This window comes from Rana temporaria, chromosome 4 (assembly GCF_905171775.1).
Source record: "Rana temporaria chromosome 4, aRanTem1.1, whole genome shotgun sequence".
Classification (NCBI taxonomy): Eukaryota; Metazoa; Chordata; class Amphibia; order Anura; family Ranidae; genus Rana; species Rana temporaria.
Window position 1 is genome coordinate 322,796,432 of NC_053492.1, and position 16,407 is coordinate 322,812,838.

The 16,407-nt window shown below is 46.9% G+C and overlaps 1 protein-coding gene and 1 pseudogene across 1 annotated transcript in view; both read right to left on the reverse strand.

Annotated features, from left to right (window-relative positions):
- Nucleotides 1–16,407, reverse strand: part of IRF2BP2 (interferon regulatory factor 2 binding protein 2) — an 87,410-nt gene that overhangs the window by 18,018 nt on the left and 52,985 nt on the right. The gene's annotated exons all lie outside the window — the stretch shown is intronic.
- Nucleotides 6,514–6,632, reverse strand: LOC120938199 (annotated as a pseudogene).

A 16,407-nucleotide genomic window follows, 5' to 3' on the forward strand; every position in this document is an offset into this window, starting at 1 on the left:
CACCTCATTAGTGCCCACCAGTGCAGCCCATCAGTGCCACCTCATAATTATTAAAAAAGAAAAAAAATACAATCTTAGTCATTTTAAGGAGGGGGGTACAGAGAGGTGGTTGTGGAGGAGGGAGGTACAGAGAGGTGGTTGTGGAGGAGGGAGGTACAGAGAGGTGGTTGTGGAGGAGGGAGGTACAGAGAGGTGGTTGTGGAGGAGGGAGGTACAGAGAGGTGGTTGTGGAGGAGGGAGGTACAGAGAGGTGGTTGTGGAGGAGGGAGGTACAGAGAGGTGGTTGTGGAGGAGGGAGGTACAGAGGTGGCTGTAAAGCTACCTCTCTGTACCCCCTCCTCTATAGCCACCTCTCTGTACCCGCCTCCTCCACAGCCACCTCTCTCTGTACCCGCCTCCTCCACAGCCATGTGTTGTGGAGAGGGATGGGTGGGGATGCATTGTGCCCCTTAACTTAAAATAAGGGTCACGCTGATGGGCACATTTTATGTTAAGGGGCACTCTGATGGGCACAACAAAACGTGCTCCTTAACATAAAATTTGCCCATCAGAGTGCCCCTTAACATGCAATATGCCCATCAGCGAACACATTACAAATATACCCATCAGCGTGCCCCTTAACATAAAAGTTTTGTTGTGCCCATCAGAGTGTCCCTTAATAACATAAAATGTGCCCATGAGCGTGACCTTGCCCAGCAGTGTTAGTGTTGACAAACAATAAATGCCCATAGTGATCTACATCAATGAACGAATATGCCACATACCTAGCTAGAATGCAGGGGATGCTGCAAAATAAGAAGCCGGATGGAGTAGCAGGGGGCGGGGCGCGCACTGGGCACCACGCCTCTACTCGCAACGGAGAGCCAGTAAAAGACCCGGGAACCAGGAGCAGCAGGGGGTGGGGCACGCAAGGGTGACGCGAGAGACAGGCGTGGCCCCCTACTCGCAATGTGAGCAAGGAGTGGACCGCGAGCTGCAGGGGAAGGACTGTGACGTCACGCCCCTACTCGCCGCCGTACGTAGACTTCCAGGACCTGCGGTGAGTAGCAGAGGCCAATGCGGATGGAGGATTCATGGCGGGGGCACTGGTGACTGGTCAGTACATGACTGGAAGGCAAGGGACCTCGCGGCCTGGATATTGTAGCCGCGAATCGGCCGATTTTTTCACGATAATCGGCCGATAGTTTTAAGCATGTTGAAAAAACGACGTTTCCCCAACCATCATTAAAACGATGTTGCCTACACACCATCGTTTTTAAAAAATGATCTAGCAAAGCGCGGTGACGTACAAAACGTACGACGGCACTATAAAGGGGAAGTTCCATTCGCCTTTGGGCTGCTTTAGCTGATTCCGTGTTAGTAAGAGACGATTCGCGCTTTTTTGTCTGTTACAGCGTGATGAATGTCCTTACTCCATTATGAACGGTAGTTTTACCAGAACGGGCGCTCCCATCTCATAACTTGCTTCTGAGCATGCGCGTGTGTTTAACGTCGTTTGAGCCCACACACAATCATTTTTTACAACCCGAAAAACTACATAGTTTAAAACGACGTTAAAAAATGCAGCATGTTCGAATTTTTTTTTTCATTTTTCAGAACCTAAAAAATGATGTGAAGCCCACACATGATCATTTTAAATGACATTTCTGAAAAACAACGTTTTTTTCATGCCGAAAAATGATCATGTGTACACGACATCAGAGTATGGAGTAATGGCCATTGGTTTTAGCATTTAGTAGGTCATTGGTGAGTTCCAGTAGGGCAGTTTCATTGAAATGTGGACGGAAGCCAGACTGTAGGGGGCCCAAGAAGGTTGTTGTCCGTGAGGTAGCGACTCAGTTGGTCATGGACAAGGCGTTCAATTCGCTTGGAGGCAAATGGGAGCAGGGATATGGGTCTTAAGTTATTCAAACAAGTGGGTTCTAGTGGGTGCGTTTTTTTTTTTTTTAGGCATGGGGTAACCAGTGCATGTTTGAACGGGGAAGGAAAGGTACCAGAGGAGAGGGAGAGGTTAAATATGTGGGTTAGGGAGTTTAGGATAGAGTGGGAAGGTGGTCGCAGTAATTGTGAGGGGACAGGTGGTGAGGTGGGCCATGGAGAGGAGTTTATCAACTTCATCGGTGGTAACTGGGCAGAAGGAGGCGAGTATTGAGTGTGGTGTTGGACCTGATGTGTTGGGTAGGAGAGGAAGTTGAATGCTGGAAATAAGCTTTATCTTGCCTTCTGTTACTGTCTAACCTGTTCTGCAAGCAGTTCCTGAGCTTGAATTGTACAGGTTTATGGTCACCAACATGGAGGGAGTGTTTACAGAGATCGTATGTTCAGCAGCAGCTGCTATGTTTCAAAGGCTCAACATAATCTGCAGAACTGAATGCAGTAAAAGAATTAGAGGAAGTTTACCAGCGAATGAAGGCTATAGTAAATAGAATGGTCCGCCTCACACTAAACAGCAGTACAGCATACAATGCTCAGGAGATATGGTGAAAAAAAATTGAGAAGTGGCTATAATAAGTAAGGAAATTGTTACAGGATAGGTTAACCCTCCTGTAACATGATGTTACACCCATATTCGGGGTGTAAAATGTAGCACCCCCCGCCCACCCTCATTTTGACAGCTTGTGGGGGAACCTCTCCCCCCGGTCAGGATAAAATGTAGCCGTACGGGTGGAGTTATTCATTCAGAGACTTCTGTGAATGTGAAAAATACAAGTACTGACAAGCCTTTCTTTGCGGCTGTTGGCTTGTGGTTCTCAATTAATTGCCAGAGCAATTCATTGAGAATTGAGTGCTCTGGTAGATCACGATTCTTCCTGTCAATGCCCGCCCTTACGATGTACAGGCAGACAGCTTACACTGACAGCCTGTAGGAGTCCTGCATGGCACCCGCCATCTGCTGATAATGGGTGCAATGTTCCTACAAAAAATAAAAAACAAACACAAAATAGTAAGAGCCCAAGATCGCCCTGTGGTTCATGTTCAAGTCGTGTCGGAGTTGCCTCTGAAAGTCGAGCTGGAAGTCGTGTCGCCCTAGTGTGAACCGACTCCAAATGCCAATTTTTTTTACCTGCAAAGAAAAATGTGCACTTACTATTTTTATTTTAAAAATGAACTTATTTAATAAGTTCATTTTTAAAATAATAAATAAGTTCATTTTTAAAATAAAGTAAAACGTATCCTTTAAGGCTTAAAGGATAAGTTTACTTTAATAAATAAGTTCATTTTTAAAATAAAAATAGTAAGTGCACCTTTTTCTTTGCAGAAAAAAAAAAAAAAAAAAAAAAAAAAATCGGCATTTACTATTTTGTGTTTGTTTTTTATTTTTAAAGTTTAAGCACCTATATGGGAGGGACTAAATGGTTTTTCTATTAAATACCATTGTTATGGCAGCAGTTATTGTTCTATTCCCCTTTATGCCACCGTCTTTCAGATAAAAGTGGACTGCGCCCCCCCCATTTTTGGTAAACTCGGTCCATGAATCAAAGCTCTGCAAGCCCAGATAACATGCACTGCAGTCACACAATTTTACAGTAAGCATGAGATAAAACAAAGGTCAGGAATATTTCTTTATCCCATTGTTTTGCAAATCTACGTACAATAAAAAACAGTCCAATTGAACCGGTTCTGATATCGCCGTTTTACTAACCTGACAGCTTATTATTCTAAATAGGAAACCTTAATTCTGTTCGCAAATATTAAAGATTCTAACTACAAGCAAGGAGTCCTTGCATTTAAAGAGCACCTGTCATTTCAGATCCATCCTGGCAGCGCCTGTTAGGCACCCACTCATGTGCTGCTGCTACGCCCCTCACCTTGCCATCCTTTTAAAGTGAATGGAACAGTTGATGAGTCAACAGCGGGTCAGAGGAGGAGCTGCTGCAGGACAGAGATGATAGTTTCCCTTTAAAAGAATAAATTAAATAAAGGCTTTTTTACTAGTGATTTAAAATAAAATCCATCATGATTTTTTGCGCTATAAAAAACAAAAAAAAACACAAAAAGACTGACCATTTTGAAACATAACAAAAAAACAAAAAGAAGTATATTATTTGTTTACTTTCTGCTAGAATACCGATCCAAAAAAAATTCTTTATAAATTAGTGCCAATACGTATTCTGCTACATATTTTTGGTAAATAATTCACAATAAAGCGTATATTGGTTTGCGCAAAAGTTATAGCGTCTACAAACTATAGGATATTAAAAAAATTTTTTTTACTAGTAATAGCAGCAATCAACGACTAGCAGGACTGCAATGTTGCGGGGGACATTGACACTTTTTGGGGACCAGTGACACCAATACAGTGATCAAAAAAAAAAAAGCCATAAAACTATCCCCTATTTTGTGAACGCTATAACTTTTGCGCAAACCAATAAACGCTTATTGCGATTTTTTTCTTTACCAAAAATATATAGAAGAATACACAGCAGCCTAAACTGAGGGGAAAAAAAAAAAAGGATTTTTTTGTACTCACCGTAAAATTCTTTTCTCCAAGTCCATGGAAGGACACAGCTCCTTAAATCTTGACAAGTGGGTTATGTTCCCCGTTTACAGGAGAGGACTAGGCAGAAACATGTTCGATAATTAAATACATGCAACATTAACAGAGTTGAACAGCCCCGCCCAGGGGGCGGTCCCTCCAGACATAACCCTCAGTTCCTAACAAGCAGTACAAACCTAAAAAGGAGGGGTGGGTGCTGTGTCCGTCCATGGACTCAGAGAAAAGGATTTTACGGCGAGTACAAAAAAAAAAAAAAAAAAAAAAAAGCTATTTTCTCTTATCGTCCATGGACGGACACAGCTCGTGGGACGTCCCCAAGCAGTGTCAAAAACGAGGGGTGGGAAATAGATCAGTAAAACCAAATTTTAACTTCACCCCAAAACAAGCAGAGCTCCTCAACGGAGGAGGTACAACAGTAAACAGCCGCCTGCAAAAACTATCGGCCAAAAGAAGCATCAAAAGATGCACTGATAGCAATCATGAAAATTCTGGAAAAAGCTTGAACGGACGACCAAGTCGCCGCCTCGCACACCTACGAGACCGACGCATGATGTCGAAAAAACAACAACCCAGGAAGCAAATTGCCATGGTCGAAAGTGCCATGACCGGAAAGGGGGGCCCGCCCCTTAAGAGCAAAGGCCTGTATGACAGCCTGCCTGAACCACTGAGAAATGGTGGTCGACGAGACCGCCAGGCCCTTTTGTGGACCAGACACTGACACAAAAGAGAGTCAGAACTCCGAAACTAAGCCATAGCAGGCTGGTACACCCGCAAATCGAGTACCATGCCTAAAGTATGAAAGGCAACCTTCGTAGGATGCGCTGGCCGAGGACAGAAGGATGGAAGAACAATGTCCTTATTCCGGCGAAAGGCCGAAACCACCTTCGGAAGAAAGGAAGGTTGCAGGTGCACCACCACCTAATCCTTATGGAGGATCAAGCACGGCGGCTTGCAAGACAAGACCGCCAACTCAGAAACCCCTCTAACAGAGGTAAAGACCACTAAAGGGGCCACCTTCTGAGATCGTGTCAAGAGAAAAACTGATGTTTCCAAAAGGAAGGTTCCTGAAGAACCGGGAGCACCAGAGTCAAAACTCATAGGGGAAGAGATGGGCCGAGAGGGGAATGTACATGAAAAAAAAAACCTGCACAAAAAAAGGGACCAACCAGGGAACGGGCCGCAAAAAGGCCACTGAAAAAACACAGCCAAGGCTGAGATCTGCCCCCAAACGGTGCTCTAAGCAATGTTTAGATCCACTCCAAGCTGTAAAAACAGCAGGACACTGGACGTCACTCCATCTCTTCGCACCAAGAGATGTAGGCCTGCCAGGTGCGACGGTAGATCCTCTGGAAGAAGACTACCGTGCCCTCAGCATTGTTGAGATGACAGAGTCGGGCAGACCCCGGTCTCTTAAAGTCTGGCTTCCAATAGCCATGGTGAGCAAGTCAGTGACTGGTACAACAGGAGGAAGTATGGGACCTCGAGACAGAGGGACCTCCCGCCCTGGCAACTGCCAGGGTACCTCCGCTACCAGGCACCAGATATCGGCATATCAAGGACACCAAGGCCAATCTGGAGTGATTAGAATCATCGGGATCTCCTCAGCCTCCACTCTGTGGAGCAGCCGTGGAAGCAAAGTACAATGGAGGAACGACAAAAAGTCACCGATACAGACCCCACAGGGCCACCAGCGCGACTGACGCGTCTGTACCAGATCACTAGACCTGGCCACTAACTTCGACACCCTTGCGGTGGAGAAGAGCGGCCAGGAGATCCATACCCTGTGAGGCTCACCTCCTGCAAGGGAGCCGAAACACCCCAAGCACAAAGACCCGTCGCCCTGGTCCAACATCTGGCGACTCCAGTAGTCCGCCTGCCGGTATACCTGATGGTAGACCGAAGCCACGGCCGTGGCGTTGTCTGGCTGAAACCAGATCGGATGACCTTGCAACCTCCTCGACCACGAGAAGCATAGCCCGATCACCTAAAATGGTAGGAAAACGAACAGTAGACAGGGTCCACAGCACCTGGTATTCCCAGGCGGTCTCCCACCCAGGCACTAGCCAGGCCCGACCCTGGGTAGCTACCGAGACCAGACGAGAGCGGGCACATTCAGGGAGATGTGGCCGTAGGTCAACGCAAGTCCAGCGACTCAGGGCCGACTGGACCCCCCCAGGTGCCCCCATGGAGGCTGGCATCCATCATAAAAACACCGACCACTGGAAGGAAGAAAACTTCCCGGACCGAAGAGTCGGGGATCTCCGTCACCAACTCAGACTGACTAGGAGGCGCACCGGAATCTGATGATTTCAGAGACAAGAGATTTTTTTTTTTTTAATCAAAACGTCGTTTAATGAGCATGAAAATTAAATGGTTACAAAGAGTGCAATAATCGGTGCAACATGCACCACAAGCAAGGATACATTTCAATGTCAAGTATGCAGACAAGAGATTTTTTACCACCTGGACAGTATTTCCCCTGGAAAACCCGAGTGTGGAACTGGGCATACAGTACCGCCTCGAAGGAGGCTACCCACAGGCCCGGACCAGCAGGTACCCGGGGAGAAGATCGATTGCGTGATTGCCAATACCTTCACCACAGACTGAAGAGTCTGCAATTTCTCCAGGGGAAGAAGGACCTTCGCCACGAGGAGTCCGGATCAACCCTAGATACTCCAACGCTGAGTCGGAACCAGGACCGACTCAAAGTGTTTAGCACCCACCCGAATCTTCGGAGGGTCTGAATGGCTAACACATCCACTAGGTCTGAGACAGAAGCTGCTCTCAGAAGAAAGTCGTCCAAGTAGCCAACGAGGCAAAGCCTCGCTGTCTCAACAAAGTTAGGATAAGTGCGAGCTCCTAGCTGGCAGCCCATGGTGCTGACGCCAGATCAAAAGGTAGGGCCACAGGCTGACATAGACCCTCTCTCATCACGAAGCACAGAAAAAACTGACATGCGCAAAACGGGACATGTATGTATGTATGTATGTGCCCCTGAAGTCCGAGGACACCAGGACTTCCCCCGGATGGAGCGCAGCTACCTCCGAACGAATGGGTTCCATGCGGAACTACCCAACGTTCACAAAAGGTATTCAGGGCCTGAGGCCCATTAAAAACCCCAAACCTCTCGTCCTGCAGGAAAGGTAAAATTACCCCGCAGCTTAGCAAGCCCCACACTGCCCAAGGCAGACCGACGGGCTGGGAGAGGAAGACATGAGGAAAGAACTTTGTGCTGTGGATAGGAGGAAACCCTATCTAGTACTCCGAAGAGACCACCTTGCAGACCCACTGGTCGGAGAGCAGGGAGGTTTCACTGAATTGTGAACCTGCAAGCCGCCCCCCCCCCACCTAGAGACAGGGAGGGAAGGCTACATTCATTGGCGGAATATGGGTGCCGGCGTGATCGGCTTACGCACCCAGGGAGGTATTAGTCCCCCAGCTGGGCCTTTGTCGGCCTGGGAGGGTTGCCCATAAATAATACACACACACATAGTGTGTATGTATATTATGTAGGTGTATGCACACATGCCTTTGGAGGAAACCGGAGTACTCGGAGGAAACCCACACAGACACAGAGAGCGACAATGCAAGCTCCAGGTAGATAGGTGTCAGTGTCCGGATTCAAACTAATGACTCTCTTGCTGCCAAGTAATGGAGTTAACCACTACACCACTGTGTGCATAATTCTGAAACAGAATCCCTGGATAACAAGGGCGCAGCATTCAATGAAGCATCACAGACCTATATGAGGCCCTGGACCAGCTGGTCCGCTAGCCTAATAACTTCGGGAGAGAATCCGTGCTCCTCCACTGTCTGGTGCAAAATGCTCACTCCATGAGTGACCGAGACCCCAGAGTAGTGGCCACAATAGGCCGCAAGTCAGACCCCAGCATGGTAAACATGGAACGGGTTAGTACTTCAGATCTTCTATCAGTCAGATCCATACAAGCGGGGCCTCCCGCAATAGGGAGAGTGGTCACCTATACATGACACCCGCAGCGTCCACCACCGGAGAAGAAGCCCACCTCTTGAAAAGGCTCTCCTCAAAAGGGGCACTGAACTGCCCGGCGGTAAGGGACTACAAAAGCCCTCAGCAGCTTTTCTTATTCTGCATCTAAGAATTAACAAAGAAGGGCACAGAAGGAAAAAACCTACACAGAGCGGTCTGATTTGCGTGATTCAAAAAAAAAACAAGCCCTCGGCGGAAACCCGGCTTCACTATCCCGCAAGAGAGACCCTTACAGCAGTGAAAAGTCAATGCCTTATCCTGCACCGACCCTGGTACCTGGTCCGCGGCTCCATAACAGAGCATTCCCCTGGGGATAACGGGGGGAGGGGGCACTCTTTAAACCAACGCCCATCCACCCCCACCCTGGCACATAAGTGTCCAAGTCTAACAATAAAGCCTCATTGCTAACACCTGCTGCTACCACCAGCATGTTGGGGAAGGAACCAGATACGGACTCCAAATATTAAAACATTTACATAGTGTGTATGTATACATGTAGGTGCATCAGCATGCGGCCTCCACCTGTCCTTACAATAAACTGAAGTTTGTAGGGCCCTATTGAGGGCATCTCACCCACTTGCTGCGCTGAACAGGGGTACCCAGAGGACTCACCTCAGGAGGAGACTGCCCAGCGCTGCCGACAGCTCTCGGCACACGGCATGTGGAGAGGAAAAGAACCGTGAAGGAATGTGTGGCGTCTGAAGGGACCTGTGTGCGCAGTAGGATTACAGCACTAGGGGTCAGGACTGCACAAAGATGGGCGCCGAGCGTTCAGAACGCGGCAACAGGAAAATGGCAGACCGCAATGTAAGCTGCGCAATAGCGCGGCTACGACAAAATGGCCACCAATGGGAGTTTTCAATGCAATTAAAAACCTTCCAAAAAATTGTGCCAGCGCCGGCCAAATGGCGGCAAAACGCTGCATTTAAACAGGAAAAGCCTCCTAGGGCTTTTACAGTGAAAACCCCTCACAGGAAAGTACCCAGTATAACAAGAAAAAAAAAAAAAACACCAGATAACACAGCCCCCTCAGGAAAGCCCCCCCCCCCCCAGGACAGCGGCTTAAGCAATGCAGCAGAGGGAAAGGAGGAGAAAAAGGACCCCCGAACCCCAGGAATGCCCAGCCGTACCAACTCACCGAATCGGGAGGGACTATACTTACCCGTCCAAGCGAGGACTCGCTGACACATTCCTGACAGAACTACAACCCCAATGGAGGTAGCTGTCGGCCCGGTCCACTCTGAGTAAGACAACACCACAGCCCAGTCATATGTGGACCTTGGAGCAAAGCTTGCCGGCCACCCCAGGAGCCATGAGGTATAGCGTGGCAGACCCAGCCTCTTTGCAAAGGTGTGCCCACGCTCGCTGATCGGACTGAGTAGACTACAAGGATCTATATTATCCAGCCTGTTTCTCAGCCGACAGTTGAAAGATTCTTCAAGAAAAAGCAAAATAAAATTTCTCCTCAGGACGCTGGGCCCAAAGGGAGCCATACGTCCATCTCCTTTGCTAGGCAGGACGAAACTGAGGCTGCATGCTGCAGTGAGGAGGGTTATGTCTGGAGGGAGCGCCCCCTGGGTGGAGCCTGTTCAACTCTGTTAATGTAACATGCATTTAAATTAATTATTAACATGTTTTTGCCTAGTCCTCTCCTTAAACAGGGAACATAACCCACTTGTCAAGATTTAAGAGCTGTGTCCGTCCATCGACGTTAAGAGGAAAAACATTTTTTTTAATATATTTTTTGATGGATATTAAATTTTAGCAAAAAGTAAAAAATAGTCGCTCTATTTTTGATATAGTGCAAAAAAATAAAAACCGCAGAGATGATCAAATACCACCAAAAGAAAGCTCTAGTTATGAAAAAAAAAAAAAAAAAGAAAAGCCAATTTTGTTTGGGAGCCACGTCGTACGACCGCGCAATTGTCAGTTAAAGCGACGCAGTGCCGAATCACAAAAAGGGGCCAGGTCCTTTACCTGCATAATGGTCTGGGTCTTAAGTGGTTAAAAAAACACATTACATTCTTTTCTGCAGCTTCTCCATTGAAGTATTATTGAAGGAAAAAAAAAAAAAGTAAAAGAAAAAATAAGTCCCTGGCCCTTTCCAAATACGCAGCACCTTTATATATATATTAAAAAAAAACAAAAAAAAAAAAACACACAACCACCACCACACACATATGTAAACCAGGCCTGAGATGTTTAGTAACAAAATGGGAAAGAGAAAGAGAAACTTTCATTTCAATAGCCATGTTCCCTGCCCCCAGGACTTTGACAGACCTAATCCAGACCGTCCCCAGTGATGGTGATCTGTCAATCAAAGTTCCCTGGCCAGGAGCCGGGGCTGTATATGACATTGCGCGGCGGGAACACGGCTATTGAAATGAAAGCTGTTATCACTGTGCTCCCCCCCACTGCGCTCTAATCCGCCCCACTGCGCTCTAAACACCTGGGTGGCTCGCTCTAAACACCTGGGTGGCTCTCCCGTTCCTCTCCTCAGCTGCACAGGTAGGCTGCAAGGTGGACACAAGGCTTTATGGTGGGCACTGGGCACACGGCTGCATGGTGGGCACAAGACTGCATTGGTGGGCACAAAGCTGCATGGAGGACACGGATACAGTTGTTAATATTTATTTTTATAACTTAATTCTGCATAATACATTTGGAGTGTCATTTTATGAGAGCGTATTTAGGGGCGGGTGGGCTGGGTGGGGCAACTGTTGACAAGTAACCCTTGAGGCCTGGCTAGTAGCTCAGGACTTGAAATTTTGAGCCTAGTTTACTGTGGAACTGTGAAAGTAATATTTACAGTAGCGATTTGCTCTTTTTGTACTATACTATGTTCTAGCAAGTGGTTAATGCTGCAGAAATTTTCTGTACCCTTCCCCAGATCTGTGCCTCGATACAATCCTGTCTCAGAGGTCTATAGACGATTCCTTGGACTTCATAGCTTGGTTTGTGTTCGGATAGGCACTGTTAAGGCTGGGTTCACACTGGTATGGCACGACAGTCTTACTGCTTTGGATCCGATTTTGCCCTGCGACTTGGAAGTCCACACCACACACAAGGGTCCCCCCTCTAAAAATCCACACCAGACCTAAGGGCCTGGCATGCTCTAAGGGAAACCCCCCTACGCCGAAAAAAACTGTGGGGGGTCCCCCCCAAAATTCATACTAGAGACATTTATGCGAGCACGCAGCCTGGCCGGTCAGTTAAGGAAGTGGGGACGAGCGAAAACCGTACCAGGCCGCAAGCAACATGGGTGTGGGTGCTTTGGGGCCCTGCTGATGAGGACAAGGGCCTCTTCCCCGACAACCCAGGCCCGTTGGTTGCTGTGGTCTGCGGGTGGGGGCATATCGGAATCTAGGATCCCCCCGCCCACAGAGACCCCCGGAGCTGCCTAATAAAAATTACTTTAAAAACCTGTTTAGTGTTTTATTTTAGAAGCTTTTTTCTAGGCGATTTTCTCAAAAAAATTAAAATTGATTCACGAATCGAGTTTTATGATGGACACCGTGCCGGTCCCGAGGAGCTGCGGGCAGGAGTTTTTAGGCGAGGCCACGGCTTCGGCCTAGTCCGCAGCGTCCGGCCTCGCCTAAAAACACAGGACCAGCACGGTGTCCAATCAAAAAAAAAAAGGATTTGTGAATCTCCCCCCCCCCCCCCCCCCAGGACCGGGGCTGACACCGTGCTGGTGGAGGAGAAGATTTGCTGAAAATCTGAATTCGATTTAGGTTTCAAATCGATTTTTTCCACAGCCCTAAGGGGTATCCCATACTCATTCACATGGGGCCTCCACCCTATGGGGTACCCATACCCATTCACCTGAAAAAAATAAAAAGTTCCTAAAATAAAAAACACTGCACAGGTATTTAAAGAAATTTTATTAGGCAGCTCCGGGGGTGGTCTCTCAGATTTCCGATAAGCCCCCCGCAGACACCGACAACCAACCTCAACATGGGGACAAGGCGCTTGGGGTGGGGGGGCACACATGTTAAAGGCATGTGGTGTGGCCTGGTACGGTTCGGGGGGGGGGCTCGCTCGTCCACACCCCCTTTCGTGACCAGCCAGGCTGCGTGCTCAGATAAGGGTTTGGAATGGATTTTGGGGGAACTCCCATGCCATTTCAGCATAGGGGATTCCCCTTAAAATCCATACCAGACCGAAGATCCTGCTATGCTCTTAGAGGGGGAACCCATGCCTTTTTTTTTTTTTTTTTAATTGCCGTGAAGTTCCCCCCTCATGATCAGAGCACAAATCGGATTAGTTAAAACGGCGATCCGACTTCAGAGATATTCAATTGGCTGAAGTAGGATCAAAGTCAGACCAAAGTAGAACAGGAAGCATTTTCAAAGTTGGACCAACTTGTGTCAGACCAGTTAAGATGGCTCCCATAGAGAAACATCGATTTTCACACGTCATGCGACACGAGCTCCCAATGTCGGAGCGTTTGTCGTACCAGTGTGAACCCGGCCTAAGGTCCCTTTCACACAGGGGCGGGAGCCGCGGTGGCGGTATACTGCCGCTAAAAATAGCGGCGCTATACCGTCGGATTTGCCGCGGGATTCAGCCGCTAGCGGTGCGGTATTAAAGGATCACTAAAGGAAAAAAAAAATGTTTTGCTGAAATGACTGTTTACAGGGTATAGAGACATAATAGTTAACCGATTCCTTTTAAAAACGATTAAAAATAGATAAAAATCAATCATATAATGTGCCTCTAGATGCAAAAACAAAACTGAAACTAGTTTAGTCTTTGCATGTTATTTTATGTCTCTGTGCTGGACAGTGCCATAGAGAGTCATGGCTAGGAAAACGAAACTAAACTCTCCATGACTTTTTTCATAAGGAGCCAGACAACCAGGAAGTGTCCAGAACAGAGGAGTATTACAGCAACATCAGAGCAAAAACGAGCAATGAGGACATAAAACCAGGACTGCAGTAAGGTAAAAGGATGCTATTTAGCTAAAAAAAAATAAAAAAAATTACTTTAGTGACCCTTTAACCCTCGCTAGCGGCCGATAAAGGGTTAATACCGCCCACAATGCGCCTCTGCCGCGTTTTTTTCCATTGTTTTAAATGGGAAGGAGCGGTATACATACCGCTCCTCTTACCGCTCCAAAGATGCTGCTGACAGGAGATTTTTTTCTCTCCTGCCTCCGGCTTTCACATTGAGGTTGCTGGGCAGGAGTTTTTCAGGCGTTATAGCAGCGCTATTTTTAGCGCTGTACCGCCTGAAAAACTCCTCAGTGTGAAAGGGGTCCAACTGTGGGACATTCTATAGACAAGTGTGTGCCTTTCCAATCAACTGAATTTACCACAGGTGGACTCCAAGTTGTATAAACCTCTCAAGAATGATCTGTGGGAAAAAGGATGCACCCGAGCTTAATTTTGAGTGTCATGGCAAAGGCTGTGAATGCCAATTTATTCTTCTAGATTGTAAGCCAACGAGCAGGGCCCTCTGGTCCCTACTGTATTGATTTGTATTGTGACTGTACGGTCTTCCCTGATGTAAAACGCTGCGCAAACTGTTGGCAACTGTTCTTATTTAATAATTAACCATATCCATACAGGGCATTTTCACCCCCTTTCTGCCCAAACCAATTTTTGGTTTTCAGCGCTGTTGCTATATATATATATATATATATATATATATATATATTTTTTTTTTTTACTCGAGGGAGGGTTCCTGCCGGCGTCATTTTATAATGGCCCGGTAAGGAAGGGGTTAAAAAAAAATTCAAAGATTACAAAGTTAGTCACATTGTCAATATGGGGGTATTGTTTAGAATTTTGAGGAAACTAATGAATTGAATCAATTGTGGAATAAGGCTGAAACAATGTGGAAAAAGTGAAGCACTGTGAATACTTTCCAATAGACAGATTATATATGGAACCTTGGATTACGAACATAATCCGTGTTCCAGGAGCATGCTTGTAATTCCAAAGCACTCGCATATCAAATAGTTTCCCCATGGAAGTCAATGGAAACAACGATAATTTGTGTCGCATTGACTTCTATTGCATGCAATACCGCCAGAGGTGAGGGGTCTTCGGAGAGACTCGGAAATATTTGGGAGACAGCTCGGCTGAACCCAGAATCCGTGTACCTGAAACATGCAGAGTGTCACCGGCGCCCCCGTACCTCTGGCCAAATGCGGTACTGCATGCCGCAGAGGCTTGAATCCTGCTCGTTTTGCATGGCAACACTCGCAAACATTTTTAAAAGTTGCTCTTATTTTTAAAACACTCGTTAACCAAGGTTGCACTGTGTAATATATATATATATATATATACACACACTAAATTTTATTTTTTAGACACACACCCACCCACCCCATTTGAAAAAGATTTTCATCAATCTCAATTAACACAACAATTTGAGTCTTGTAGAACATTTGTTTAGCGCATTACATGAAAGGAAGGTTGATAATAAAAAAACGTAGGATTACTAAATATTCAGGTTTTACTCAAAATTAGTTGATGCTAAAATTAATATACCCCAAAACAAAAAACTACTACATCTAGTATTTTGTGTGACCTCCGTGATTTGTAAGGACGGCACCAAGTCTTCTAGACATGGAATAAACAAGTTGGTGACATATTGCAACAGCCATCTTTATCCATTCTTCAAGAAAGACCTCTTTCAGGCCTCGTACACACGACCAGACATGTCCGCTGAAATTGGTCTGCGGACCAGTTTCAGAGGACAGATCCGATCATGTGTACAGGCTAGCGGACAGATTTCCAGCGGACAAAAGTTTCTTAGCATGCTAAGAAAGTTGTCCGCTGGAGAGCTGTCTGTCGGACATGTCCGCTGGTTAGTACGTCTAACCAGCGGACCGAAATCCCGCGCATGCGTCGAATTGATTCGACGCATGCGTGGAAGCATTGAACACGGTTTACATATAAAATCTTTTTTTTTTTTTATTTACATATAAAATCAGGTTTTTTTTCTCATTTACATATAAAATCAGTTTTTTTCAAAACATAAATGTTTAAGTAAAAAACATGCAAACAAACAAACAAAAATAAAGCCTTCTAAAAACATATTTCAAACCCTCCCCAGAACATCCATCAAATTTTTGAGCTTTTGTTCCACCCTTTTGGTTTTAGCTCGAATCTCCCTTGAAGCGAGATGTATGTCTTCAATGTCTGCCCTGCAGGACAACACCTCTCCAATCAACAGTTGGGCACTGTACGTGTCAAATCCGTTACCAGCATGAAGAGCTCCTGAAATGTGGGACCAAACTAGGGTTGTCCCGATACCGATACTAGTATCGGTACCAATACAGAGCATTTGCGCGAGTACTTGTACTCGCGCAAATGCTCCCGATGCTTCGCCAATACTTTTTTTTTTGTGGCCGGGAGGAGTCAGTGGCTGGGGAAGGCAGGAGAGGGTGGGAGGAGTGCGGGCAGAGTTTGGCTGGAGAGGGGGCGGGCAGCACACGCTGTGAGGTGTCAGGCCGGCGCCCCCCTTCCGTGACTGAAGAGGACAGAGGAGTGAGCGCAGAGCGGGCGGCATGGCGGTAACATGGAGGCAGCAGCAAATGAATATTTGCTTAACAGCCTCTCACTGAAGCCTGGCTTTGCGGGGGATCGAGGGGGGGGGTCCGTCCATCAGCACGGCTGCGGCGCTGATAATTCTCAGCTGTGACTGTTACAAAGTGGCGGTCTTGCTTGCAGGGGGTCAAGGTACACGTCTTGGTGTGACGTACCCCAAAGGAATGTATAGAGTTACACAGTCATACAGCCGAGCAGACCAAAGCCACCTCCCCCTCCTCTGTGTACTCTACACTACAAGTGCTGTGCACGGCGATCATCTGAGCTCAGGTGCACTGCACAGCATTACGGGTCTGAGGGGGGGGGGGGGTGTCTTTATTGAAGTGGGGGGTGTCTCT